The sequence below is a fragment of the Diorhabda carinulata genome, chromosome 3, assembly GCF_026250575.1.
Source record: "Diorhabda carinulata isolate Delta chromosome 3, icDioCari1.1, whole genome shotgun sequence".
Lineage (NCBI taxonomy): Eukaryota > Metazoa > Arthropoda > Insecta > Coleoptera > Chrysomelidae > Diorhabda > Diorhabda carinulata.
In genome coordinates, this window is record NC_079462.1 from 3,743,626 (window position 1) to 3,770,104 (window position 26,479).

At 35.9% G+C, this 26,479-nt stretch overlaps 1 protein-coding gene across 2 annotated transcripts in view; it reads right to left on the reverse strand.

The window, feature by feature from the left end:
- Positions 1 to 26,479, reverse strand: part of LOC130891816 (polyhomeotic-like protein 1) — a 239,321-nt gene that overhangs the window by 111,038 nt on the left and 101,804 nt on the right. For both annotated transcript variants that reach the window (XM_057796823.1, XM_057796824.1), the window contains one exon: positions 2,885 to 2,947. The gene's annotated coding sequence lies outside the window, so the exon portion shown is untranslated. The remainder of the gene's footprint in view (positions 1 to 2,884; positions 2,948 to 26,479) is intronic.

The window sequence follows — 26,479 nt, forward strand, 5'->3', positions numbered from 1 at the left end:
TGTATCTAAGTGAGGGTTTGATTTACGCGGTTGAAGATGGGAAAAACGACGATGTCGATGACTGAAATATCATATCGATTGGTCGATGCGATAAAGTTTGTTGTAGGTAATGGTTTTAGTCGGTTTTTCGGTCATTATAGACCTGGCGCTGCATATTATTATAGTAAGAATAATAATAAAAAAATTGGTTAACAGTAACAAAGTACATTCGATTCGGAAAAGCCTCAGACAAATTTGTGACAAAAATTACAAATCACAAACGAAAATTACTTTTGTGCAGGAGAAAAATGTATTTTGAAAAGTTCATTTTGTCAATATCAGTACCCGGGGGGTTTTCGAGTACCTGGTGTCCATGGCGACCGATATCTACGTCGTCCTTTGGCGTCCCACGATGACCCACCAGATCATTTTAATAAGTTTGGACAGAGTTTATATACAAGTGAAGATGTTGCTTCACGTGGATCAATGTGGAACTAAAAGAACAGCTTTTAGTCCCCATCAAAATGACACAATTGCCTGACCCGCCGAGTATCATAAATATTCTGCCAAAGAAACAACAGACGAAGAAAATGAAATGGGAAGCGACGAAAATGAAGAAACATTATATTAATGCAGCAAATAATAAACATTGCAAAATGTGAAAAATAATTTATTTTTATAATGAAAAATGAAACTTCAAAAAACCCCAGGATGTGAATTTGGCCAATTTCATAACGAATTTCTCCGAGGAGACGACGTATGATCCATGTACCAGGTACCTAGCACGTCATCATCGTCGTAATATTAGTGTTCAGCGATCTCAAAACCCAGCAAGTACCAATTTCGAAAATTTCATAACGATATTCATGATCGAACTCAAAAACCCCCAGGAAATATATATCTGTCGAATTTTGTAACAAATTTCTAAAGGGTTCCAAGAGATGACGTATAAACTAGCCATCTCGAGCACCAGGTCACTTGCAGGTCATCACCGTCATAATATTCGTGTTCAGCGACTTCAAAAACTCCCATCAAGTACCTATTTCGCACATTTCAGAACGAATTTCCTGGGGACTTCAGTAGACGTCGAAAATCTCGGCCACTCGGGGCACCAGGTATCTTTGCTGTCGTGATATGATCAACCATCTCAAAAACACACAGGAAGTATATATTAGGCCAACCCGGGCAGCAGGTATCTCGCAGATTATCACCGTCGCAATATTTTTGTTCAGCGACTTCAAAAACTCCCAGAAAGTACAAATTTCGCAAATTTCCACGGGAATTTAGTAGATGACATAGATGTTGGCCACCCAGGGCACCAGGTACCTTTTCTGTCGTGATATTCATGATCAGCGACACCAAAAACCCACAGGAAGTATATATTCGTCCAATTTCATGGCGAAGTTTCTCGGGGTTCCAAGAGACGAAGTAAAAACCAGCCACCTCGGGCACCAGGTCACTTGCAAGTCATCACCGTCATAATATTCGTGTTCAGCGACATCTAAAACTCCCATCAAGTACCTATTTCGCACATTTCAGAACGAATTTCCACGGGACTTCAGTAGTCGTCGAAGATGTCGGCCACTCTGGGCACCAGGTACCTTTGCTGACGTGATATTCATGATCAGCGACATCAAAAACCCACAGGAAGTATATATTTGTTCAATTTCATAAGAAATTTCTACGGGGTTTCAAGAGATGACTTATAGATTAGCCACCTCGGGCACCAGGTCACTTGCAGGTCATCACCGTTATATTATTCGTGTTCAGCGACTTCAAAAACTCCCATCAAGTACCTATTTCGCACATTTCAGAACGAATTTCCACGGGACTTCAGTAGTCGTCGAAGATGTCGGCCACTCTGGGCACCAGGTACCTTTGCTGTCGTGATATTCATGATCAGCGACATCAAAGGCGACCACAGGAAGTATATATTCGTCCAATTTCGTGGCGAAGTTTCTCGGGGTTCCAAGAGACGAAGTATAAACCAGCCACCCCGGGCACCAGATACTTTGCAGATCTTTCTCATCGTGATGTTCGTGTTCGAAGACCTCAAAAAACCACTACGATGTATAAATTTAGACAATTTCATAACGAATTTCCTCGAGACTTCAGGAGACGATGCATAAACCACTTCCCCAGGGTACCTGGTACCCTTCAGATCATCGCCGTCGTAATGTTCGTGTACAACGACCTCGAAAATACCCGAATAGTAACATTGACTTCATTTCTGGCAATATTTTCGGGGTTATAAATTTTTCATTTTCACACCATTCGAGATGCACTATTCAAGATGCATTTTTTACCTGCAAAAATGCATTTTCATTTTATATTGCATCCGTCTTATTGGAAATAAATTAATAATATTAGTTTAATTGGCTTTAAAATTTCTTATTTTTGCCCTAGTCTATAAAACGGTGGAGGGATGACATAAAAGGGTAAAATCTGAAACGATTTTGGGTGGTCGTCGGCTAGTGGCTGTCACTCAATCAAATTGACACTCAAACCAGATGTTCCTTTCAATATAGAAACAAAGTAAATATTCTAAACTTAAATCTCTATTAGTTTGAACATATTTTATCTGAAAAAATATAATTTCATTAGAAAATATGATTTTTTACATTCTTTTCTTAATTTTGCTACGTTGTTTATCGTGTGTGCACCGGTAACTTTCCTCACTTTATTTCAGCCAAAATAATTGATGAAAATAGAGAAAAAACTTTTCATATGTATCCAATTACCAATCAAAATAAATGCAAAAGAAATAAAAGGATTTTTTATGGGAAATTTTTTCAAATTCCTTTCATCACACACGTAACAGTTTATGGTGGGTGAATTAGTGATAACTTAGTGGTAACAAGTTGACTAAACAAAGCCAAAAGGTTAAAAAATGTACGGACTTTACCTGTCGGCCTTAAGCAAACGGCGCACCTCGAATTCCTAAGGGTTCTTCGTCTATTCTTCAAATCTGAAACAATAAAAGATGACCACATAAAAAAACATCTACGTATAAATAAAAACATGAATTGAAAATACATTCAAAATGTATCTTATCATATCTCAAATTGGCCAAATCTATTTAAGAGTACCACAAGTTAAAACTTGCAAAGACCAGCTGATTTGTTTATTACTCTTCAACTGTGAATTGTTTTCTTCGGTGTTTATGATTGTAGTTTAGTAGTTTTTGGACCAAGACATCTTTTTGTGCAAGAGCTATCGTCTTCATAGAGAGAGAGAGAGAGAGAAATGCTTTATTGTCAAAAAATTGTTACAATTTGTAGACAAAGGCTTGTAAAAACTAAAAAACAATAAAATTTCAATATACAGAAGAAAACCACAAGGCATTTTCCAGTAAATATGCCCTCAAATTATTGCGGAATGCAATTGGCAAGTGATTGTGCATTTTTTTGCACTGTAAAATATTGAGCCCTCAACTAATTCAAAACGTGGAGTAGTTATGTAAGTAGATAAGTTCAGTACTTTGGAAACTAATTTCAGCGCAAACAGGAGGAACTTGGCACTCCACATTCTATTGGCTTGCAAGAAGACTTCGTTGTAACAACCCTTACAAGCTGACTTCTATTGGTAAGATATGACTTAAACCATGCGAGAGGTGTTCCCCGAAACCGTAGTACTGCAATTTGTTGATTAAAATATGATTTACAAAATCGAAAGCCTTAGAAAAATCACAAAAAGTTGTTGTAGTGGAGTGATGGCTGTTTAGGCTAGATTAGACATTATTTAGGAAGAAGAATATAGCATCATTTGTGCATTTGTTACTTAAAAACCCAAATTGATGAGTAGTCTTCATATTCTAAGTAAATGTAACCGTATCATTGCCGCCAAATTAGAAATACCTCGACTACAACATTAAAAAATATGCTTCGGCTATAGAAAATGTTCAAGGGGGCCTCGAAAAATCACCACCGCCGAAGATAAACGTATTTTATTGATCAACGACTCACGAGACCAGAGACAGCAGCTCAGATCAATGAATCTGGGGTCAAAGACAGAACGGATGTTAGATCCATGTGTAATACCGACTGTAAAATACGGCAGAGATTCGGTGATGTTTTGGGGATGTTTTGGTGGAGGGGTAACTGTAGACTTGTAGAATTTATAAAAAATATCAAAGGAAAATGTAGTACGTTCTAACCAGCGCCTTATAGGCAGAATAATTAATCATCCAGCATGACAACGATCCCGAGCATGCATCGAAGCTGTACAAAGAGTATTTGAACGAATTGGAAAGGAAAAATGTACTTAAAGTAATGATATGGCCGTCACAGTCGCCCGATCTCAACCCGATTGAGTTGTTGTGGGATAAACTGGACAGGGAAAAGTCCTAATTTCACCTCATATATTTGAAATATCTTGAGAAATGAACGGAATCAAAACGACAACTATTATTTGTTCAAATTGCTACAGAGGAGGTCAGAATTGTGTACCGAAATAATAAAAGCAAAAGAGGGTTATATGAATAAATTAAAAATTCAAATATGTGACAATAACTAACCGTAGTTTTATTATAACTGTAGGGAATCGTATCTTTTAACTCAATCCAAATTTTTTAAATTTCCAGTTTCGTTTCTTTTTCATTTAGTTATCGTTTTTAGTTTTCTCCCATCTCTATTCTTTTAACTTTAACTAAGTACCCAAGTGTTTTTTGTATCAGCCGACTAGACAATATTCCGACGAACCCATTGTAAGAGGGATCCGAATGAATCCGAAAAACGTTCAGTGTCCAGAGGAGACTCAAAAGTTAGAAGTGTTGAAGATATTCCATTTTTATTTGTTGTGTTTCACGCACAATATAGGGTGAGCAAAAACTATATACCGGTTATGTATATAAACGAAATCTAGACTCTGTAAAAACGACATAAACCCATTCCAGTTAGTATGTTCTAGTGGGAAGCTTCAACTAGCTGCACGGTGTCTCCAGGTCAGTTTAGGAGTAGTGTCACCTACTTTGGCTCTAATTCCAGCATGTAATAAAACGATTTGTGAAGTTATTGTTACATTTCGAGCTTCAGCTAATTCCAGTTGAAGTTGATTTGTCGTTATAAGTCTTGTGCAAGGTAAAATAATGTGTAGGAGAAAATTTATTCATTACTCTCTATATAAATTGAAGTTGTCTTTCTTCTATTGACTCGGAATAAATTGGAAGGGCTTTGATTTATTTTTGTACTTATAAGAGACGTACTCTTCTTCCCCGTTGATTTTATCTACTTTAATCCTAAAAAATTTAACGGAAATTCCTTTCATTTCCAAGGCTATCCGTCTTCAGAGTGAAACTAGAAAATCGATACTGCGTGTGCATTTAGGCAGCTCTCGCTCTGTTTTCCATCCCCGACTCTCTAAATTCGGCAGGAATTAGCCAGGGGAAAACGCACACGAATTTGATGTACCTACTAAGAGCTTACTTAAAAACAGATTGCTGCTGCTTTGTAGAATTAAGAAACAAATATACATTTCACGTACAAATAATCGCCGATGTTATTTCTAAATTGTTGACTATAGAGGCATGTTGCTGAGTTTGAGAACAAAAAAATGTGGTTAAATCTGGCGTTTGAATAACATTAACATCTGGTTCACAAATAACATATTTGTGAGCTAATGCCTTGTCTTGATTTGCTTTTCTCATATTACCTAAAACGTCCATTGTGAATAATTTGAGAAATCAGGATTCTTCATCGAACATAATATCTACTACTGATAACAAAAGTTTATCAAATGCTGTAACTTCTTTTAAAGATTCGCTTTCATATCTCCTTAATGCTAACTTACACAGTTTCTTCTTTATGCCCGTAGTTTTAGCCGAGTTTCGCAATACAATTGATGACTTAAAAATAAATACTCATCTGGAAATGATGGACTTACATTAAAAATGTTTTCGAGTCTGCCCAATTACACATTGAATCACTTTCTGCGTATAGAAACAATAGAATGTGGAGTGCTACAAGGCTCAGTACTGGTGCCTAATTTGTTTCTTTTGTTTATAAACGACATCAACTATCTAGACACTACTCCTAAACTGACCAGAAGACACCGTCAGCTAGTTGAAGCTTCCCACGAGAACATCCTAACTGGAATGTTAGAAATGAGGTTATGTCGTTTTTACTGAGTCTAGTTTTTGTTTATATACACATATACTTTTTGCTAACCCTATATTTTGCGTGAAACACAACAAATGAAAATAAAATATCTTCAATAGTGAGTGCTCAACACTTCTAACTTTTGAGTCTCCTCTGGAAACTGTACGTTTTTCTGATTCACAGAATCCCTCTTACAATGGGTTCGTCGGAATATTGTCTAGTCGACTGATACAAAAAACACTTGGGTACTTAGTTAAAGTTAAAAGAATAGAGATGGGAGAAAACTAAAAACGATAACTAAATGAAAAAGAAACGAAACTGGAAATTTAAAAAATTTGGATTGAGTTAAAAGATACGATTCCCTACAGTTATAATAAAACTACGGTCAGTTATTGTCACATATTTGAATTTTTAATTTATTCATATAACCCTCTTTTGCTTTTATTATTTCGGTACACAATTCTGACCTCCTCTGTAGCAATTTCGACAAATAATAGACGTCTTTTTGATTCCGTTCATTTCTCAAGATATTTCAAATATTTGAGGTGAAAGTAGGAGTTTTCCCTGTCCAGTTTATCCCACTAGAACTCAATCGGGTTGAGATCGGGCGATTGTGACGGCCATATCATTACTTTAAGTACATTCTTCCTTTCCAATTCGTTCAAATACTCTTTGTACAGCTTCGATGCATGCTCGGGATCGTTGTCATGCTGCATGATTAATTATTCTGCCTATAAGGCGCTGGTTAGAACGTACTACATTTTCCTTTGATATTTTTTATAAATTCTACAAGTCTACAGTTACCCCTCCACCAAAACATCCCCAAAACATCACCGAATCTCTGCCGTATTTTACAGTCGGTATTACACATGGATCTAACATCCGTTCTGTCTTTATCTTCAGCGGTGGTGATTTTTCGATGCCCCCCTGAACATTTTCTTAAAATAGGATTTAGTTCGCAATGATATGGTGGAGATCTAATCACCGCTCATATTGAAGAGTAACCATAAGCTGTACAGATCTGTAGAAAACAGTTTGGACAGGCCAAAAGCCCTATTTGTCAATAATGGCTAGAAATTTTGTAAGAAGGTGCAAGTTGTGCTTTCTTAACATTTCAATTGCAACTTATTAGATGAAGTGTGCATTCTATTGTGAATTCTAGTCTACAATCTAATACCTACGGTATTTTTAGGATGATATCCACTTAATTCCACAAAATATGTGACTGGAAGAATGAGAGTCACAAAAAAACGTGGCCTTAATTAGAGATTCCTTATAATGTAGAAAAAAATTTGTTGGAATAGGGCTGAGTTTTCATGTGAAAAACATACCCAGAAAATTAAATCACCTGCAGCTCCGTATCAACCCCCAAAATGTTATTAAAACGCAAGTAGAGGTGAGTGAACCATCATTTGTACCTTGGCAATGACATGGAATTTATTCGAATCAAAAGAATTAAAAAATAATTCCAAACCAGTTTTCAGAAATCTACACTTTTAGTATTTTTTTGGAAATGTAATTTTTTCATCCTCATGAATAGTAGGAAGGTGGAGCATCTAGGAATCATGGTAATTATTCAAATGCATTCTATGGTAAACAAAAAACGAGTTAGCTTCCAAAATTAGGAAGTTTTTAATGTTTGAATAAACAAATTTTGAAGTTAAGCTTCTCCTGTTGTAAGTTATACTTCTAAAGATAAAAACCTAATTAGTTTTGATTGAAAAAACCATCCAAATATGTTGAGAATTGATCCAATTGATCCCAAAGTTGGTAACCATTTTCATGTTAATTTTTAATTTGGTTAAGTTGGCAGGCGATAAGCACTTTTTGAAAAAACGAAATGAAATGGCGCCGGGCAAACGTGCTCCAATTTGTAATTTCAAGAACTGTTAAATATTGAGCAACAATCCGACGATTGTTTAGCAAGAGTTTTGTTAAACGATTCAAAAGGTATGTCCATTTCGTATCAGATTAAGTTTTATTTTTATATTCAAATCTTGTCGCCACTTGCCAAAACTTGGTTCATTAATTTTCTTTCACAGAATTGTAAACAAACGAATAAGTTGCTTTTTTTGAAACTCTGTCCAATAAACTGAACATTTTGTCAACTTTGGACTTCATCATTTCTCGACAAAGAACCCAAACCCACTGAAAATAACAACAATATATCAATCGGATCAGTTGATTTATTGGAGAACTTTTCAGTCTTCTGGTACATCTTTTTAGACAAAGGAGAAGTAACTGAAGGAAACATGGTTAGTGTCAGATATAATGTAGTGGAAAGAGCCTTGCTTGAGTGTTATACAACGTCCAAGATTTATCATATGAGATATTTTGACGTAGCAAGAAATCGTTTGATCTGTATCAGACTGCCTTACGTAATATATGCAGGTTTTTGACTCATTTAAGCTCTAAGCTTTCGATGGTCAGTTTGAATACAACCTAGACACGATTCATTTTGATACTGACACGTGACTCTTTTGAATTTTGATAATAAATCGGTAAAGGAATCATCTTTTCAGGATGGATAAGGAAAAAAAGAAAAAAGCAAATTTTGAATGTTTCAGACTATGATTGTCATACGTAATCTAAAACCTAATACCAATTATGACCTATTGTGACCTATTTCGAAACCTATTTTGTCTTTACAGTTGCTGGAAGTTCAAAGGAGTTTCCCTCTGTATGTTAAATACAAATTAATATTTTTTCATACGGCAACGTTAATGTTTTTTCGATTAATGCCAACTTTCCACGCTTAAGGAAAAATTTAATTATAAATAATTGCTGAAATCTCGAAGCAAATGAAGTAAAGTGGATGCCATTAAAAGGAATTTTAATTTTGAGGGCAACGAATAAGGATATAATTGAATTATGTACAACGAAGCCCTAGAAACTTGGAAAAAAACTTGGAGAAGACCGTGTTAGACATAATTGAATAACCTTCCGAACGCGTCTTGTTTCGCCCATTTTAATTGTTTGAATGCACTTTATTGACAAGCCGTTTGTAAAACTATTAACTCCAATAACAATCTAACATCATCGTTTTGTAGTTTTATACAAGTTAGAGCCAATAACGAATTCAAAATCTTATCAATATTACAAGATAAATATTTAGAACAACAATAAAAAGTGAATTTTGAAGCCTATAGTCTATTCGTTTCGAGTACGAAAGCGTTTTATATGAGTGAAAGCAATAAAAATAAGGTAAACCTTCATAAACCGTACCGAATTATTTAAATGAATTCTAAATTGTAATCACACACATTCAGAAAGGAAAAATGATATTTTCATTACTATAAATGGATAAACATCGGCGCTATACCAGCGAAACACAGTTGTTCGGTTGTTCGGCTCCCAAGCATATCCTGAGGATGCTTGACTTAATAAAGAAAAGAGCAAATCGATAAAACTTGGACAACTTAGAACTGTGAAGGCAGATGCTAGAGTTTTCAAACATAATCCCACCTAGAGTAGAATCTACAAAATCTGCTTAACAGGCAGACGTAACTCATGGACACCGACTTCGCCTGCAATCTATCCTTTCTTTGGAGAAGTGCAAGCTTGTGGAGTCAGCTACCAAGGCACGTCTTTTCCGAACACTACATCCTACAGAAATTCAACATCGATATCCACAGGCATATCCATACTGCATGCACTACTTGCATTTCAAAATATACAGATTGACTCACTAAATCAGTATGTGAATGGATTTGAGTTAATCTTAGACTGCTACTTTAGAAACTGGCAAAAGATCTAAAAGGACTGATATCAAACAATCTTGTATGACTATACTCGATTCTATAACAATATGGCGGTATAATAGTGCAATATGGTCTCGGATTCATGACGTAAGTTGGTGGTTGAAAACTATCGATTAATATCGATTTCATTCGGTAAAAATCGATATAAAAACATGAACATTGTACTTGAATTTATATATTTATAAAAGAATATTAGATTACCCATACAGTAGCCCCCCAGAGTTGGACAACGGGACTCGTACTGGGCAGACGATGTTAAGACCCGCCGCATATTGAACCCAGCCCACGCATAGCACACGCGTGGATTATTTTGTAGAACGTTGTTTCAAATGGAGTGTCGCATATTAAACCCATCCCACGGTCAGTTTCGACCCAACCTGGTTCGCGTGGTACCGAGTTGTACTTGCAACACAGTTTCTGGATTTTCACCAGATAACTTGAACTCTCCGTAACTCAATCTTTTTCGCAAATACTCATTTGTTTTACTTCTTTTTCTTTTTTTTTTGTAGTTGCAACATAATAAATCTTTTGTCATCCTCAGATTCAGACTCCAGATCGAGAAGAACCTGCTGGCTCGCTGTCATCTTGTATACTAATGGGGATTTGGGTAGAAATCGTGGGCGTGGGCTGTGTTTAATATGCGTTACTATTAAAAAACGTGGACATGTGCTGGGTCTGGCTCTCGCGTGTGCTGTGCGTGGGCTGGGTTCAATTTGCGGCAGGCCTAAACGCGCCAGTCGGCGTCCAAGTCTGGTCAGCCGAGCATTGGCTGTGTCTGTGGTTTCCCAGCCTTGGCCCAAGACTAAGTTGGGCAATTCAATGGGAGCTCAGACTTGTGCCAGATCTGGGTAACCTAGCAGAGAAGGTTAAGTCCCCAACTTCATGCTTAATATGTTTTCTTTCTATATTTTCAAGATAAATCGTGTTTTCATCGGCTGCATTTCAATTAGCTTCGTTGAGTAAATTCATAATTCAATTCTTTATAAACAAAATAAAGAAAACGAGGAAAATAATTCAGGTGTAAATGAAATAAATTCAAGAAATGATTCTATTAAGAACATTTTTGTGTTAAATGTAGAAGCAGAATTGAACCAAAACGGACACTAAGGGAAAAATAATGGCCCACATATGGTAACCTACAATGGGCTAGTGATAACAACCAAGCCTGGTACACTGTTATAATTTCAATCTTTAGCCAAGGTTGTACCAAGAAGGGCTTAAAAGATTGGCCCAGTCTTGACTAGTACAAATGGCCCAAGTAAGGTAACCATCAACCTTGGCAGTGATACTTGGGCCAATGGTAGTAATCGAGTCTAGCACCCTGTTATCATTCCAGACTTTTACCACGGCTGGGCCAGCCCAGATTTACAAACGTGGGCCAAAGATGCACAGCTTAGCGCTAAGGTTGATCCATATTTGGCCCCGTTGTTTCTTCTTGTATGGGTAGTTTTTAATCGATTGTTTACTCAAACTATCGAAAGCCATCGATGGTTTTTTCGATTACTAAACACAATTACATGGACTGCTATTTCGATCGAGATATTAAGTGGAAAAATATCTAAAAGATGTAAAGATCTTGCATAACTTTGCACGTACATTTCTTTAATGGTAGAATTTACAAAATAAAGTGTGAAATAGGCGTAAAAGATCATCTAGAAGGGTCTAAAATTATTACCCCGTCACCAGAAGATGAAATTTTGATGGAAGATATGCAAAATTTTGAAATATTTAGCTAAGTTACCACATATTATGCGATTACAAATTTATTCAAAAGAGACCGTGTCGCCTTATTGTTATTGCTTTCAGACCGCGCCAAATTAATGAACTATAACAAAACAGTATTCTAAACTAGTAAATTTTTTATATAGTTATTCAAAATGTTACTTTAAGTACTTTAATTAAGGTGTTAATCGTTTTTATTTCATATAAATAAAAGTTCATTGAGTACGGTTCTGCATATATCCTGAAGGGTAAGAAAACGTCGACAAGTAGAGGCATCCTTCGGGTATATTTACCCCCTTATTCCGTATTTCGATCTCTCTTCAATTTCGAGACTGGTTATTACTTTTATACGGAATATGTCATTTGATCCCCCATGCTTTGAGATCCCATAATCTGCCCTATTGAGAGATATCCAAGAAAATGAAATGCCGTCGAAATGTGGAATATTATCAGTTTTCACTTGATCATTTTTGCCATTTGGCACCTTTCAATGGTCCCAATTTTATCATTTTGGATACGTGAATGACTAGATCCAAATGGAATATGAGCATTCCAAATTGTATTTGACTAGAATTCTATAATACTACTGAAAATCGAGGTGTTAATACAAACAGAAATGTAAAGGAATTTTTTCTACTATTTATATTTCCTCATCATTTTTTAGTAAGACTATAAGTGAGTGTTTAAATGAATTGAAAAACGACAATCCTCCAATCAAAAATCAAGTTGGTAGCTAGAAACAATCAGCAAAAAGCAAATATTTTAGCAGAACATTCAGCACACACTTTTACAGCTACCGAAAAAGAAGAAACTGGAGCAGATGATACAAAATCTAACTTAACTATTCCAAAAGAAACATCCACAATGATTAAAGAAAATATCGAACCGAAAAAGCTTCTGGCTTTGATTTATTCGCCGGGAAAATTCTCTCTTTTCAATGCCGTCTTCTACCGAAGGTACCAACGCTCAGGTTGCGGTTGCTCAAGAGCTCAATGGGATCCGTTTCTATATACAGATCTACATTTTGAATTTTTCTCTTACTAGGGGAGAGTGGGGGACTAGCAAGTATCTACTCATTCCCCCCCTCACGGCAGCCCGGTGCTGTCATCTAGTTCTTTTCGACATTTTAGTGCCACGTAAAAAAATTAAAAAAAAAAGTGTATATTGATCTAATTTTTAGTGTTTCTCAAGTCGAGTGACAGGTCTGTATACTAAGTGATGGTAAAAAGTGATATTTTCTATGAATAACTTTGTCAATGGAGTTTGAATCGCCGATGTTTATTTTATATGGAACGTTTTCATAACCTACAAATTTCTCTCTTTGATTTAAAAGTACCCAGTTGGGTTAATTGCGGACAAGCCTTGCGGGGTAAATACGGACGTCCGCAATTACCCCTAATTCAATAAACTATTATGAAATTGTTCAGTAACTGCTCATTTTTAGATGCCTCGGAAATATATAAGAAAAAAAACAATCGTACACCATCGAATCATTACGAAAAGCTGTGCAAGAAATAAAAGACCAGAAGATAGATTCCTAGAGCTACTTTGTTTGACCAAATGATTCTACAATACCAAAGATTCAATTTACAATATAAATGAAACTGGGATTAGTACGGTACAACGCAATTCCAGGATCCTTGCACCAAAGGGACTAAAACAGGTCGTTTTTTTTTACCCATCCACGAATTTATTACAGTGAAATCATGTACCACTTCCTGCTCTTCCTTCGAATCCTATTTCTTCCTAAAAAGCAATCCATGAGGTCTACATCACCCATGTGCATGTTACATTCCCTGGTTAGCTTTGGGCACGTGATAAGAATCCTCTTTTTTTCTTTTTTATCGAATCGTTTGATATTCCCTATGGGACATGTTCCAACGTACGTCGACGCTAACACAACTTGCTTATTGTCCTTCCAACTTACTGCTGTCATGTTAATGCCTTCAAAATTTGTAACATACTCTTCATAAGATCCTCTAGGAATTGAACTCTTCGTAACATCCTGCTTAGTTGGCAACTTGCGAGTTTTTCCCAGTCGGTTTCTTTGAATGGTACCTAGGGAGTGTGTACCTTGCTTAGCAAGTATACCCATCAATGGCAAAGATGTGTAGTAATTGTCAAAAAAGACAATTTGATTTCATTGCCTGGGTACCACACTCAGCAAATTCATAACTGTTTTTCCCACAACTCCCCAGGTTTTGATTGTTTGAGGAACCTTCATTAGCTTCTTTCCCAGGGTAGATTATGAATCTATAAGCAAAACTCCATTTGTGGGGTTTGTTGAGTAGATATTGTTTGAGAAAATGTCCAGCTTTGGTGGCGCATATCTGTTCATCTATGGAAAATCGCTGCTCGATGGTCATGGGTGATTATAGGACGTAATTTATGAAGCCTGACATGCTACCCGTGGTCTACTGGCAAATTTATTTACTGGCATTGCCTTTTTGATGGGACTGAAGCCAAATTTATTAGACCAATACAACCTTGTGCTCGGATAATGGTAACAGACATAAATATAAAAATACCAAAATTTTTGCGAAGTTCACCCAGGTCTGTCAGATTGTTTCTTGACAGCATAGCGTGCTGATTCAGAAACAATGTTTTCCATAAACGGATTTGTGAAAAATTAGGCAAAAAACTGATACGGACCTATGAAAGTAACTCTTCAGACCCACCAAATTTGATTTTATTCTCATCAAATAGAAAAGACTGTTTTCTCCACAGTAAATTCCTCAAATTCATGAGAGATTCAGTCGGTTGTGCTTCCACTCGCTCCAACGACTGTGCGCCTTGCACAAGTTGTTTATCCTGAATCAATGGAGGCTCCAGAAATTCTTCTGAATTGTCCTGTCCCGTAAGAACGACTTCATCCTCCTCTATTCAGCTGCTAAGGCTCCTAGAGATGGGTAATAAGGAATATCTTCTCCATCTGACTCTAAATCATCTTTCGAAATGTCACCATTCTCCAACCTCCTAAGCATATCCTCTATTTGTTGCTCTGAAAAGCAGATTTCTGACCTCGACATGGTTTGTTTTTAGTACAATTGCATTGGCGAATTTGAGGTGATCAAGTTTTTCGCTTTCTATTTTAATAAGTTTGAAACAAAATATAATTGCAACGTTTGCTGATGATATTGGACGGTGGAAAAGTCCACAAAGAAATTACAGAACACCTGGATGAATAGATGGCGTATAAATTGATTTTATGAGAAAACTAGACCAAAATATACTGCCTTCTAGAAAGGAATTCCTAATTGTCTGCTTCTCTACAAACATATATTGAAACCAGTCTAGACAAATATGAATTTTTTCGCTTCAGAACTGGACGTTTTTGATAAATCTCCCTTGTATACTATCCTATACGTATGACAAAAGTTATCCCCAGTAGTTCCCCTAACATGGATGTTTGAAAGGGGAAAATCCTTATAATATTATTTACAACCCTCTTTTTCCTAATCCTATTTAGAGTTTTCTTGATACCGTTACGAAAAAAAAAAAACATGGCAAAACTTTGACATTTTCCTTGGGATATTCTCTTATACAATTTATTACTCTTGCTCAATTCTAAAAAAAAACAAATATCGATGGAGCGCATTCAAAGCACGTACTCTAGTAAAATTTCTAGTATGAATATAAATTAGTAAATTTCGGTTGAAATAAAAAATGTGTAGCGAGTATCATATTGCTTATATAACTTGATTTCCTTTAGGAGTTGATAATAAAAATATTGAAGTTTTCTATACCTCAAATTGACTTTGAATCAATATATCTTTTTAGTATAAAAAAAGATCATTTTCTGCACACTTTAATATGTATTCTGGTATGTAGTAGCCAAAACTATCGCTTATGTCCTGTACTACAGGCTGTATTTAAGTAAGCACGCATCAAACGTTGGTTTCCGAGTTCATAGTTAACTGAATAGACGATGAGGGACATAAGATTTCTTATAAGTCCATTGGTATAGCAACTCAGACACCAAGCGAACTGTAAATCTTTCAACTGCACTTGAACCTTCCACCAATAACGTAGTCTGCAGTTTCTTCTTGCACCAGTGGCATTCCATATCGTCTGTAACACCTGAGATGACCGTGACTTGTTTCAAAGTCAGTAGTCAGTACGTATATTAAGCTGCGGAGGCCATTTTGGAGTGCATGTTGCAGATCTGGCTCACAATTTGTTACTTGACATTTGATTTTGTCGCTCCAAACGCTCACAATAAATTTCGTGGTCCCCTGTCGTAATATACGGGCCTGGTTTAATATTTTTCACGGGAATACTCCCCGGTCCACCTCCTTAACAGTCGCATCTCCTTTCCGGGGTACGTACGAATCTTCAAACTACAAAAGAGAGCAGGGATCACTACAGAGATTAAAAATTCTGACTCTTCGTTGCACGGAACGCTACCTACTACACGTTCAGTTAAGGGCTCAATATTTTACAATCCAAAAAACGCACAATCACTTGCCAATTGCCTTCTATTCGAATAATAACATGCTGCATACTGGTTTAATTCTTGCTTTTGTCTACAAATTAATAATTTTTCGACAATAAAGCAGTTCTCTCTCTCTCTCTCTCTCTCTTGATAACTCTATTTTTTGGTTATTTGTAGTATTAAGTGAGCCAACTGCGATATCTCGGATGAATCAGACGGCATGTTTTGCTTGACAATTTGTTGCTTCAAGATGATCTAATATGGAACATTCAGGAACTTCCGGCAGCCATTCGCTTTATCTCGAGACTCAAATTAGTTTCTCCTCAGGATATTTTGTTGCTATAAGACAGCTTAATCGAGAGATTCTGTAGAAACTTCTGACAAACCCACCCGCGTCATTTTGCCAAACAAGCTCATCGCGCTTCCAATACATCTCAGATATCTACCGTAGTTATTTTGACATGTAGCTACAGAATAAATTATCAAGTGAAAAATTAGCAACAAATTTTGAGCCGAGTCCGGAACGTGTCCTCCAAAATCACCTCCGCAGCTCAATATACGTGTAGTCAGTCCACTTTAACGCCAGTGGAGCAATTTATTGGTTAGACCCATTCATGTGTGTCTAGACATCACTGCAAATAGATGATTGAGATATATAATAATAAGAATGTGGTGGTTTTGCTGCTCTCTTCTTCTCCATTCTCTAATATTCTTCAACCAAGAGGCTTGTTTCCTTCCAAATCCTCTACGATTTTCAACTATCACAATCAACTGGAGGATATTAAACCGACTACCACGCATTATGTGTCCCAAATAAGCTATTTTCCTGCATTTAACTCACGAAAGGCATTTGCTCTGTTAAGGACTGCATCGTCCTTATATAACCACATTTCAAAAGCTTCTAAGCGTTTAATTGTAGATATTTCAAAGTCCATACTTCGACACCATATAAGAGAACTGAACATTTGATCATCCGTTTCCGGAGTTGAAATTTTAAATTATCATTGGAGAAGAGTGATCCGGCTGTTTAGTAATGTAGCAACCAAGATATTTGAAACTGGACACTCTTCGAATCGTTTGTCCGTTTACCTGTAGCTGTGCGTCATGGTACGGCAAGCGACTAAATACAATATATCAAATTTGGTTTATTCGATTCCACAACTGACTTTACAAACCCTTAAATGGAATAAGTTATGCTGTCGCATAAATGAGGCATCGAAGTTAACAAGTCTCTTTCGTAAAACTTAAAATCGTGGGTCAAAAGAAATATGTCACATAAAACATTCAAGTCCAAATCAGTTCTATGATAAGTTTTGTCTAAAATTTTGCTGAATGTTGTTTGCATAATAAAATTATATAAACAGCACAAAAGGCCTTATAGAGACAAGGCTCTACTGCTTTCCTACATCTCTTAATGTTGATGGCGCCAGTTCTCTAATTTTACCTTTTCAAACTGCTTCTAAACATTTTCTTTGCGTTGTTTAGTCTTCTCCACTTGTTATGCTCCTGTTTAACATATCGTTGGTTGTATAACAATCTTATAAATGCGTAATTCTTTGGATCTGAATAGTTCTGCTAGGGAACTAAACGTCTCGCCATTCTCTTGTCGGTTTTTCTGGTTTTACCATCTTTGTTTGTCACTCCGAGGGATTCGAACTTTGGGACTTTATCAAATCTTTACTCCCTGTTTTGCTTTGTCGTCACTTTCAATTGGTTGAGGTTAACCAGATCCATATATACGGCCAACAATCACACAAGATCGAAAATGCGGCAGCAGCTAAATACTTTTATGGCTGTCTCGACCGCTCGATAGGGAGGAACTTAAACGTTCCACAAGTTTTGATTGGCTAAACCTAATTGTTAATTTGCGATTAATCTATGCGTTATAAACATGTGATTGTTTGGTGATTTTTGATCGATTTTTTTCGCTTAATGCCGTGATATAACTCGTTTTGAAAGACCCTGTATTACAGTCATTTTTTTAATTTATCCGTAGTCAATATTATTTTGTTTTCTTTTCAAAAAGTAGGAACTTTTTGTCTAGATTCTTTTTTCTACATTTTTTTGACTAATATCTCTTCTGTCACTATTTAATTGGTAATTTCTTTGATACTCCTCAAATATGGAGTAATAAATTACCTAAATTCATCCTTAAGGACTTATCGTGAATTCCCTATAGCTAATACGAATTATTTTTTTGTATATCAGAAGATAAATGTTAAATAATCTATTATATTACCTATAGGCATCAGCAAACACAATCTAAAGTACGGGATGCTCGAAATTCTTGAGTAAATAATAAATTCTGAGCAAAAAGGAACATCGATGCCATTAAGAGATAAGAAGAGATGGATGTGTGTGACCCTACCTTGACGACAACACATAGAGAATGATTAAAAGATGCATTCTATAAAGACAGCGTCATTTACACACAATTCACCCCAGAATTTGCATATATCGAATTTTATTCGTGAAAATAAATATGGAAAGGGTTCTATAGTCTATTTTTACGTACGACATACTGAATAATCTAAATATTTCTTAAAAGTCGAAGATAAACTATTTTATAAAAATTCTTTCATGGTCCGTCCAATATTTTTCTTCCAGATCCTTCCTCTTCCGCTCCATCATCATCACATGTCCGTACCAGAGCAGTTGTTTAGTCTGTAATCTCCCCGAAGTCGTGTATACTCGACCTCTTATCCTTCATTGTTCGTTTTGGATATCCATACGTTAGAATGGACTCCACTATGACTTTGTATATTGTCATTTTTATGTTAAGGTTAAGTTTTTTTGTCCAAAGCAACGAGTTCAGAATCCGTGTAACTTATTTTCCTCGTTGAACTCGTTCCATCTTCGGAAATTATGCTTCCTAGTTATTTGAATTGTCTACATCGTCTAACTCTATTTATTTGCAGTTCGGGGTCTTCTGTTTCCTATCATATTCATATTCAAATCCCATTTTGCATATTCGTCGACCAATTTTCTCTGCATATAGTCTGCATCGTCCTCGTCACAATTTAGTCTTCTGCGAAATCCTCTATCTCAATTACCATTCTCGCAATTTTAGTTCTCCGACTACTCAGAGCTTCCTAAATGTATCTTTCAACTTTCAACTGCACCCTTGGTTCAATTGATACTCCCTAGTTTGACTACACCTTTTGACTTTCTGAATATGTCGTGAATACCTCGAACATAAACATTGCCGAGGTCAGATTTCTTCAATATATCAAACAGCGTGTCGTAGACCTTTTCGAGATCGACAAATTTATCTACTGGTGGGACGCATTGATTTTTGTCAAGTATGGTCGTTTTGGTCGTATTGAATCGTTTTCCTATGCAGATTCATCGGTAAGTGTGATTCTAACAAAACATCCACGAGTTTGCAGCTGTTAAACTAGTAATCAATCGTAATTATTTCTTTCCGTTCCAGAAATAGGTTGAATCGTTCCTAGGATGATACTCCTTCCGTCATTACTTAACCGGAACTTAAACTAAACCGATCTCTGAATACCTCAAGTTTTTCATCTACAGTTTCTTACAAAATAATTGAATATCTTTCGAATCAATGCGAGTGTGTCATATTATTTGCGTTGAGAGGTCAAATATTCACAACGAGGCTCAAGTGTCCGCCTCAAGTTAGGAAGGTAGAGGGAGAGACACGCTCCACGATATCTAAACTACAGTACAAATTAAAAGGTCTGGGTCAAATAGACCTGGCGGAATAATAATGGTTGAATGGAAAAAGAAAATGATTTTATAAATACCCAGGAGGAACTGGCTAAGACATGGAGGTATTACGCTTCATTTCTATTTAGGGTTGACAGACCAAAACATCCTGGACCAAAACTTATCTGGTCCTCCCATTATCCGAAGTGAGGTAGAACACGCCATAAAAGTAGCAAAGCTGGATAAAGCTATTGGACCAGATGACATTCCCACCGAGATTATACATCTGTTCGAAGACGATAACATTGACATGTTGGTAAACCTTTTTAAGCTATAGCAAAGGTCACATTCCAAACGATTGGCTATACTCAACTTTTATAATGATTCTTAAGACATCAAAAGCGGTAAAATGCAAATATCATCGACTGATTAGTTTAATGAGTCATATGCTCAAGCTATTCCTCCGTGTCCTTCATACAAGGATGTTCAGAAAGATAGAAGAACTAAGTGGAGTGACCCAGTTTGGTTTCGAAAGCGGTATGGGTACACGCGAAGCAGTTTTCTGCCTAAATACCCCCGTTCAAAACTGTAGTGACCAACGAAAAGACGTTTACATCACATTCATCGACTACGAGAAGGCGTTTGATACCGTCAAGCATGACACTATGATAAAAACGCTGCAGAGCGCCAACATCGACAGCAGAGATATAAGAAGACAATTGAATATCTAGGGATAACTACTTAGACCTTGTTTAGAGAATGGTCAAATGTTATGTGTGGTCAATTTCACTGCAAGTCATGGACATTAAAGATATCGTTTATCAATAAACTAGAAGCCTACGAAATGTGGACCTTTCGAAGAATGTTGCGTTTACCAAGGACAGAAAAAGTGAAGAACGAGGTTGTACTAAGATGAGCGGGGACTGAGAGAGAGTTGTTCAACCTGATCAAGGTGAGAAAAGTTGGATACTTGGGTCACGTTCTTATAGGAGAAAGATATACAATACCCCAATTGATCATACAAGGAAAGATCGAAGGAAAGACCATAAGATAATCGCCAAAGCATTGCAGGTACAAGACAGTAGAAGAAAAAGAGGAAAAAGATAGTCAATTCCAAAGCAATTTTCAGTAAATATGCCATTAAATGATTGCGGAATGAGGGAGAAGATGATATCGATTTGATTTCAATTGGCAAGTGATTGTGCATTTTTTTACATTGTGAAATATTGAGCACTTAATTGATTTTGATCGTGGAGTAGTTATGTAAGTGGATAAGTTCAGTTCTTTGGAAACTGATCTCATGAATATTGTCCACTAAGAATTTTACAGATTCAACAACGTCAATGATGGTGTTATTTAATAAAAAACCAGGAATGTATTTTTAAATGCTAAGTTTTAGAAACGTTGAGACACAGAAGATTAGAATCGCACCAAGGGTGATTAGGTCACCAGATATGGTTCAATGAAGTGCCGTGAGATCAGGGTTCCTCCAAGAGAAACAAGTGTCGTCTGCAAATAAACATATTTTAGGCGATGTCGTTTATAAACAAAATAGGGCCTAGTACTGAGCCCTGGGGCACTCCACATTGTATTGGTTTACAAGAAGACATCGTTGTATCAATCCTTACAAGCTGATTTCTGTTGGTAAGGTATGATTTAAACCATGCGAGAGGTGTTCCTCCGAAACCGTAGTACTGCAATTTAAAATATTGTGATTCTTGGAAGTGTTAAACAGTTAAAATAATACGATTGAAGAATAAGAGAAAATGTGGAAACAAAATTTCACATTTGAAAGTCAGATTTGAGCCCGCAACTGTTAGACTGCAAGGCGACGACCTAACCACGCGACCGTAAACGCATTTTTCTTATAAATCATTTAGCAAATAAATTCTCGAAAGAAATTATAGCTAATTCAATTAATAATAGTAAAATTTGATAAAAAATGGTGAATTATTGAGGTAAATCTTCATATCAACAGCGCGGTTTTGTTAGTAAATTCAAGTATATCACGTGGTCCGCACAAATTATCAATAAATATCTAATTTCTTTCACCCTCTTATATGTTTTTGATTTTAGGACTGTTCTGATTGAAAATTAGCTTTTGAAAAGGTAATAAATCTGACGTTACCACCTATATCGATCTATATCAAAGTATGATTTGATATTGACTACTTTGGAATGTATTTTTTTGATATTTCTTGGTCAGTTTCATTTTTTTCATAGTATTAATGATCTCTCAAACTTTTTCCTAAATACTGAGATATCTGTCCTAAGTAAACGGCGTCACAATCATTAGAACAAATCGATAGAAATTATTCCATTTGAAAACCAACCTCTTATTATTATTATATTGAATATCGAAACCTCTCACCCCTTTACGTCGAACTATTGACACATTTTCCAATAATATTAATCCATCCATAATCTTTGCCAAATACGACCCCATTTTATGTGTAAAATTTGCCACAATACTGGAGCCAGCATCAGCGAATCTGCACCTGGTCTTTCACCCAAACAACGAAATTACAAAGGCGTACTAAAGGGGAGTACAAACTATGACTTATAAAACCAACCGCATCCATGTGGAGAAGGACCTTAATTTTTTCAACAAATTAACTGTTTATTTCCATGATTCCCATGATTGTTTGCAGTTAACCCGTTTAGAACCGCAACCACAGTTTCTGTGACCTCCTCTATATCACCATGATGAGTTTCTTTGAGGTTTAACTTCGTCAGGGTAAATAAAAAAAACTGCAAATGGCAATATCGAGATTTTTTTACCAAATATTTTCTCCACAATCGACTAAGAATAGATGGGTATCCAGGACGTTAAAACAGGTCTGTTAAGTCAATGTTTAACCATCGGGAACTTATTTATGATTAACTATGTCGTGAATGTGGAAAAAAAATTAACATTGCCTATAGCTGGACGTCTTTTTCAGACCTTTTCGATTCATCGCTACCCACTGCTAACTGCTCTTATATATTAATACTTTGAGCCCCGGTGCGGTCTGAACCCCGCAACTGAACTTTCCCCAGAGCCCAGAGCTGTCCTAAGGACTGCACGACGTATTTTTTTTTCAAACTTGTTCCTTGGCCAAATGGACTGTATTTAAATGTGCTTTACAGTTTGGTTGGACCGCCCTGGGCTCTTGAAATATTACCCTACACTTGGTCCCATTCGATTTTTTTCCATGATTCTCAACTCCATTGTAAAACAACATAATTCGAATAATATTTGACTAAAATTTTTCATCTGTGTCACCTTCACGTTACCTTGATCCTCTATCCTTGATCCATAAAAGCATAAATCGTCGTTCAAAGGATAAAAAACTAATTTTTGTTTTTCAATACTACGAATAGAGTGAAATTTCAAAAAACTATGATGAAAATTTTTTGAACTCATGGGAAAGTTTATCAAGTTTGGTTGGGGCTCAACGTGTTAAATAATTCTTCCAGCATCTGGGCTACAAAAAATTCTTGCAGAACATTTTGTATTATCTCTGCGCAAACATTCAGCATCTTTCTGAATCAAAGCACGATTGATAATGTAATCAGCATGCTCAAACGATGGATATTCGTATGGATTCGATTGCTGATGGGAGTGAATCATCTTCTACTGATTCACGTCTTGTTTCGAACCGATTCGCTTCTTCAGACACTTGTTTTCATACACCAAATGCGATGAATTTTTGAAGGTTCTCAACAACTTTTCACGTGCTCGTCCTCGAATCAACGATATCATTAACACTTTAGTCTTAAGAAAGAAGAAGAAAGAGAGAAAAGAAGAAGAAGTCTACATAGTTATTTTCCAAAAATCCATGGCAAAATTATTTTTTCAACTGATTTTAGTGGTATTAATGAGAAACCCTTCTAAATTATTGACGTACGTTCATGAATATATATGTCATTAAACTCTGGTTGTTTGGTTCTTATCTCTTTCGCCCTAGAGACACTCATTCTTTTGAACTGAAGGTCGGAGACGAAAGGGAGAGCGGAGGCAGGGAGTGGGAACAATGAAAGATTGATATAAATAGTTTATCGATCATTGAAAGATGGTATGGTTTTGAAATTACAAGAGCTGCTATGAAATTTTGGTGAGTGTTGAATGATACTACCAGGCACTTTATACTGCGTGAGTCGGGGGATGTAAATTCGGGTTAGGTTAGGTTTCAGTTCGAGAAATCGGATGCGCTACAACTCGTGATGATCAACTCTGGCCGGGGATATTTCAGGTAAACGAAAAGGTAGTCCGAGTACTTAACTCAACTCCTGACGGACTCATTGAGAGTATTACCTGGAATTTAGGACCTAATCCACTTTGTAAAGTTGGAAAATCGAAAACATACAATTTATAAATACTTTAAATTGCATTATAACATTGAATAGGTACTAAACAAATTACAATAGAGAGAAGAAATTTTAAATTTTACGGAAGCCATAATTTTTAAAATCTATAATTCTATTGGTTAAAATTCTACCACCAGTATTGCCACTACCCTTTGCTCCATTCTTCATTCTACAAACAGTTATGACAAGTTGAAAAAGGCATTAGTAATAAGTAAGCGAAGTGCCATACCGAGGTAGGTAAATTAGGTTAGGTTAGGTTCATTTCATAATTAAAATCCCGAGCTGCATAATCTTCTGTCACGAGTTGTCTAATCTTCATGACAACTACGATCACATTGTAATAGAACTTGAAATTTTATGGCGATTTGGCGCACTCTCGAAAAATCGTTTGCTCAGTATTATAATTCATCATGTGATTTACAATGTGTTAGGTTATTTTCAAACATTTCAAATATTTTCAAATATTTCTTGTCCTGGAGTGTACACATACATCTACCTACTATCTCGCCGAATTTATTAACGCCCAATTCTACGAGGGTGGTTCAAATATAAAGGAATCTTCGCGTTGCTTTCGAATCGTAGTCTGCCAAGTGCCTGTTTCAATGGACCAAATAAATAATAGACTCGGATAAACCCTAGATGTTCTATAGTCGGATTTAGCTCCCATGGATTTATTTGTGAGGCTACTGGAAGACGCATTTGAGTACAAAGTGTATCATAACGTACAAGTGTAGGTTTGGAATTTGTACAGTACATTTTTAGAATAACTTTTTGAACCTGTTTGTAATTCGATTTCAAATCTTTTTTTAAAACGTACATATTTGATGCCCATCTGTGTATACTTGCGGCAGATTGCCCAAATTCCAGCTACAAAAATTGTTTTTAAGAAATTCTGTGTTTTTTCATAAATTATTGACTTACGATGTATTATTATACAAGGTGTTACGGGACTTGATGCAAAACATTCAGAATAGAGTAGATGACTCAGGTCTTTATGTTCAATAAATAATTAGAATTTATGATAATTTTCTTTAAAATGTCTCTTTATGGCGTCGAGTTAAATAAAGATTAACTTTTTGTCAAAAAATCGATTGAAAAATTTACTTTAATTATCTTTAGATTGTACAGGTTGTCCTTATAAAAGTTACGGATTGTCAACCATTGAGCTTGAGCCGCTCCTGGTCTTCAGATGTTCGAATGTATAATTTAGAAAATATACTTTGAAAATAAGTTCTGATTTCGCATCTTTGAAGGCGAATAACTCAGAAACGAGGGGTCGTATAACACTCTCTATAAATAAGAAAATATAATACAGATTGTCCTGTTGAAATAGGTATTAAGTTTCTAAAAATTCTCAATTAAACAAACTTCTTGCTTTTCTGTTTCATAAAACAATATAAACGTGATTTATGGACATTGACAGGCAGTGTATTTACTATCTGTATCTACAGTCTTATTCTATGATTTATTTCCCTATTCTTTTTACCTTCAATTTTCTGGATCGCTCTCGTGGGACCGTTCCGCTACTACGCCTTTGGAATCCAGACCCAGACCGTTAGATAGCAATCAAAATGCGTTCCTGCACGCGGGATCAAATTTTAATTAAAGCATAGATTGAAATTGGGACCTTATCGACCGCTAGTGGGCATCGAACTCGTTTTATATGGCAGCTATTTTGCATATACTTTATCGAATTATTTCCCATTTTTTTTTTTAATAAAATTTACAAGGCCTTCCCAAATCGGTGCAACTACGTATTTAATTAGCTTTCCATATTTTTTATTGCTTTACATTAAGGTGTAAGTTGACACGAAATTCACATAAGAAATATACAGGGTGATTGAATAGTGCGATAAAGCTCCGTGCCAGCTTTGTTCTTACATCACACCCCATATTTTTGACCTAATTAAGTCTGGAGAAGCCGATTTTTAATTTAATTAAGTATAGATAAAGCTATAATAGGAAAAGTTAATTTTTGATCTAAATAAACCTAGTAACTACAGTTTTAGACAAAATTTAACCAAGAAAAGCTAATTAAGTGTGAAAAAGCTAATTTTTGACCAATTTTGCCTATAATTAAATTAAATTTTGTCTAAAACTATAGTTTCTAGATTTATTTAGATCAAAAATTAATTTTCTCTATTATAGGTTTATCGAATAAGGTTTTTCCGGACTTAATTAAATCAAAAATAGGTTTTCCAGACTTAATTAGGTCAAAAATCGGCAATTACTTGCGTAGTTATGCGAAAAATTAGGTTTTCCGAGGGTAGTTTTATTAGAAATGACCTCTCCATATTCAAATTAGTCAAAAATTGGTATAAATTTTTTCAAAAATTGGTTTTTCCAGACATAGTTATAATAAGAACTGATTTTTGTTGGTTTTATTACCTCAAAAATTGGTTTTTATAGGCATAATTGGTCAAAAATTAGCTTTTTCACACTTAATTAGCTTTTCTTGGTTAAATTTT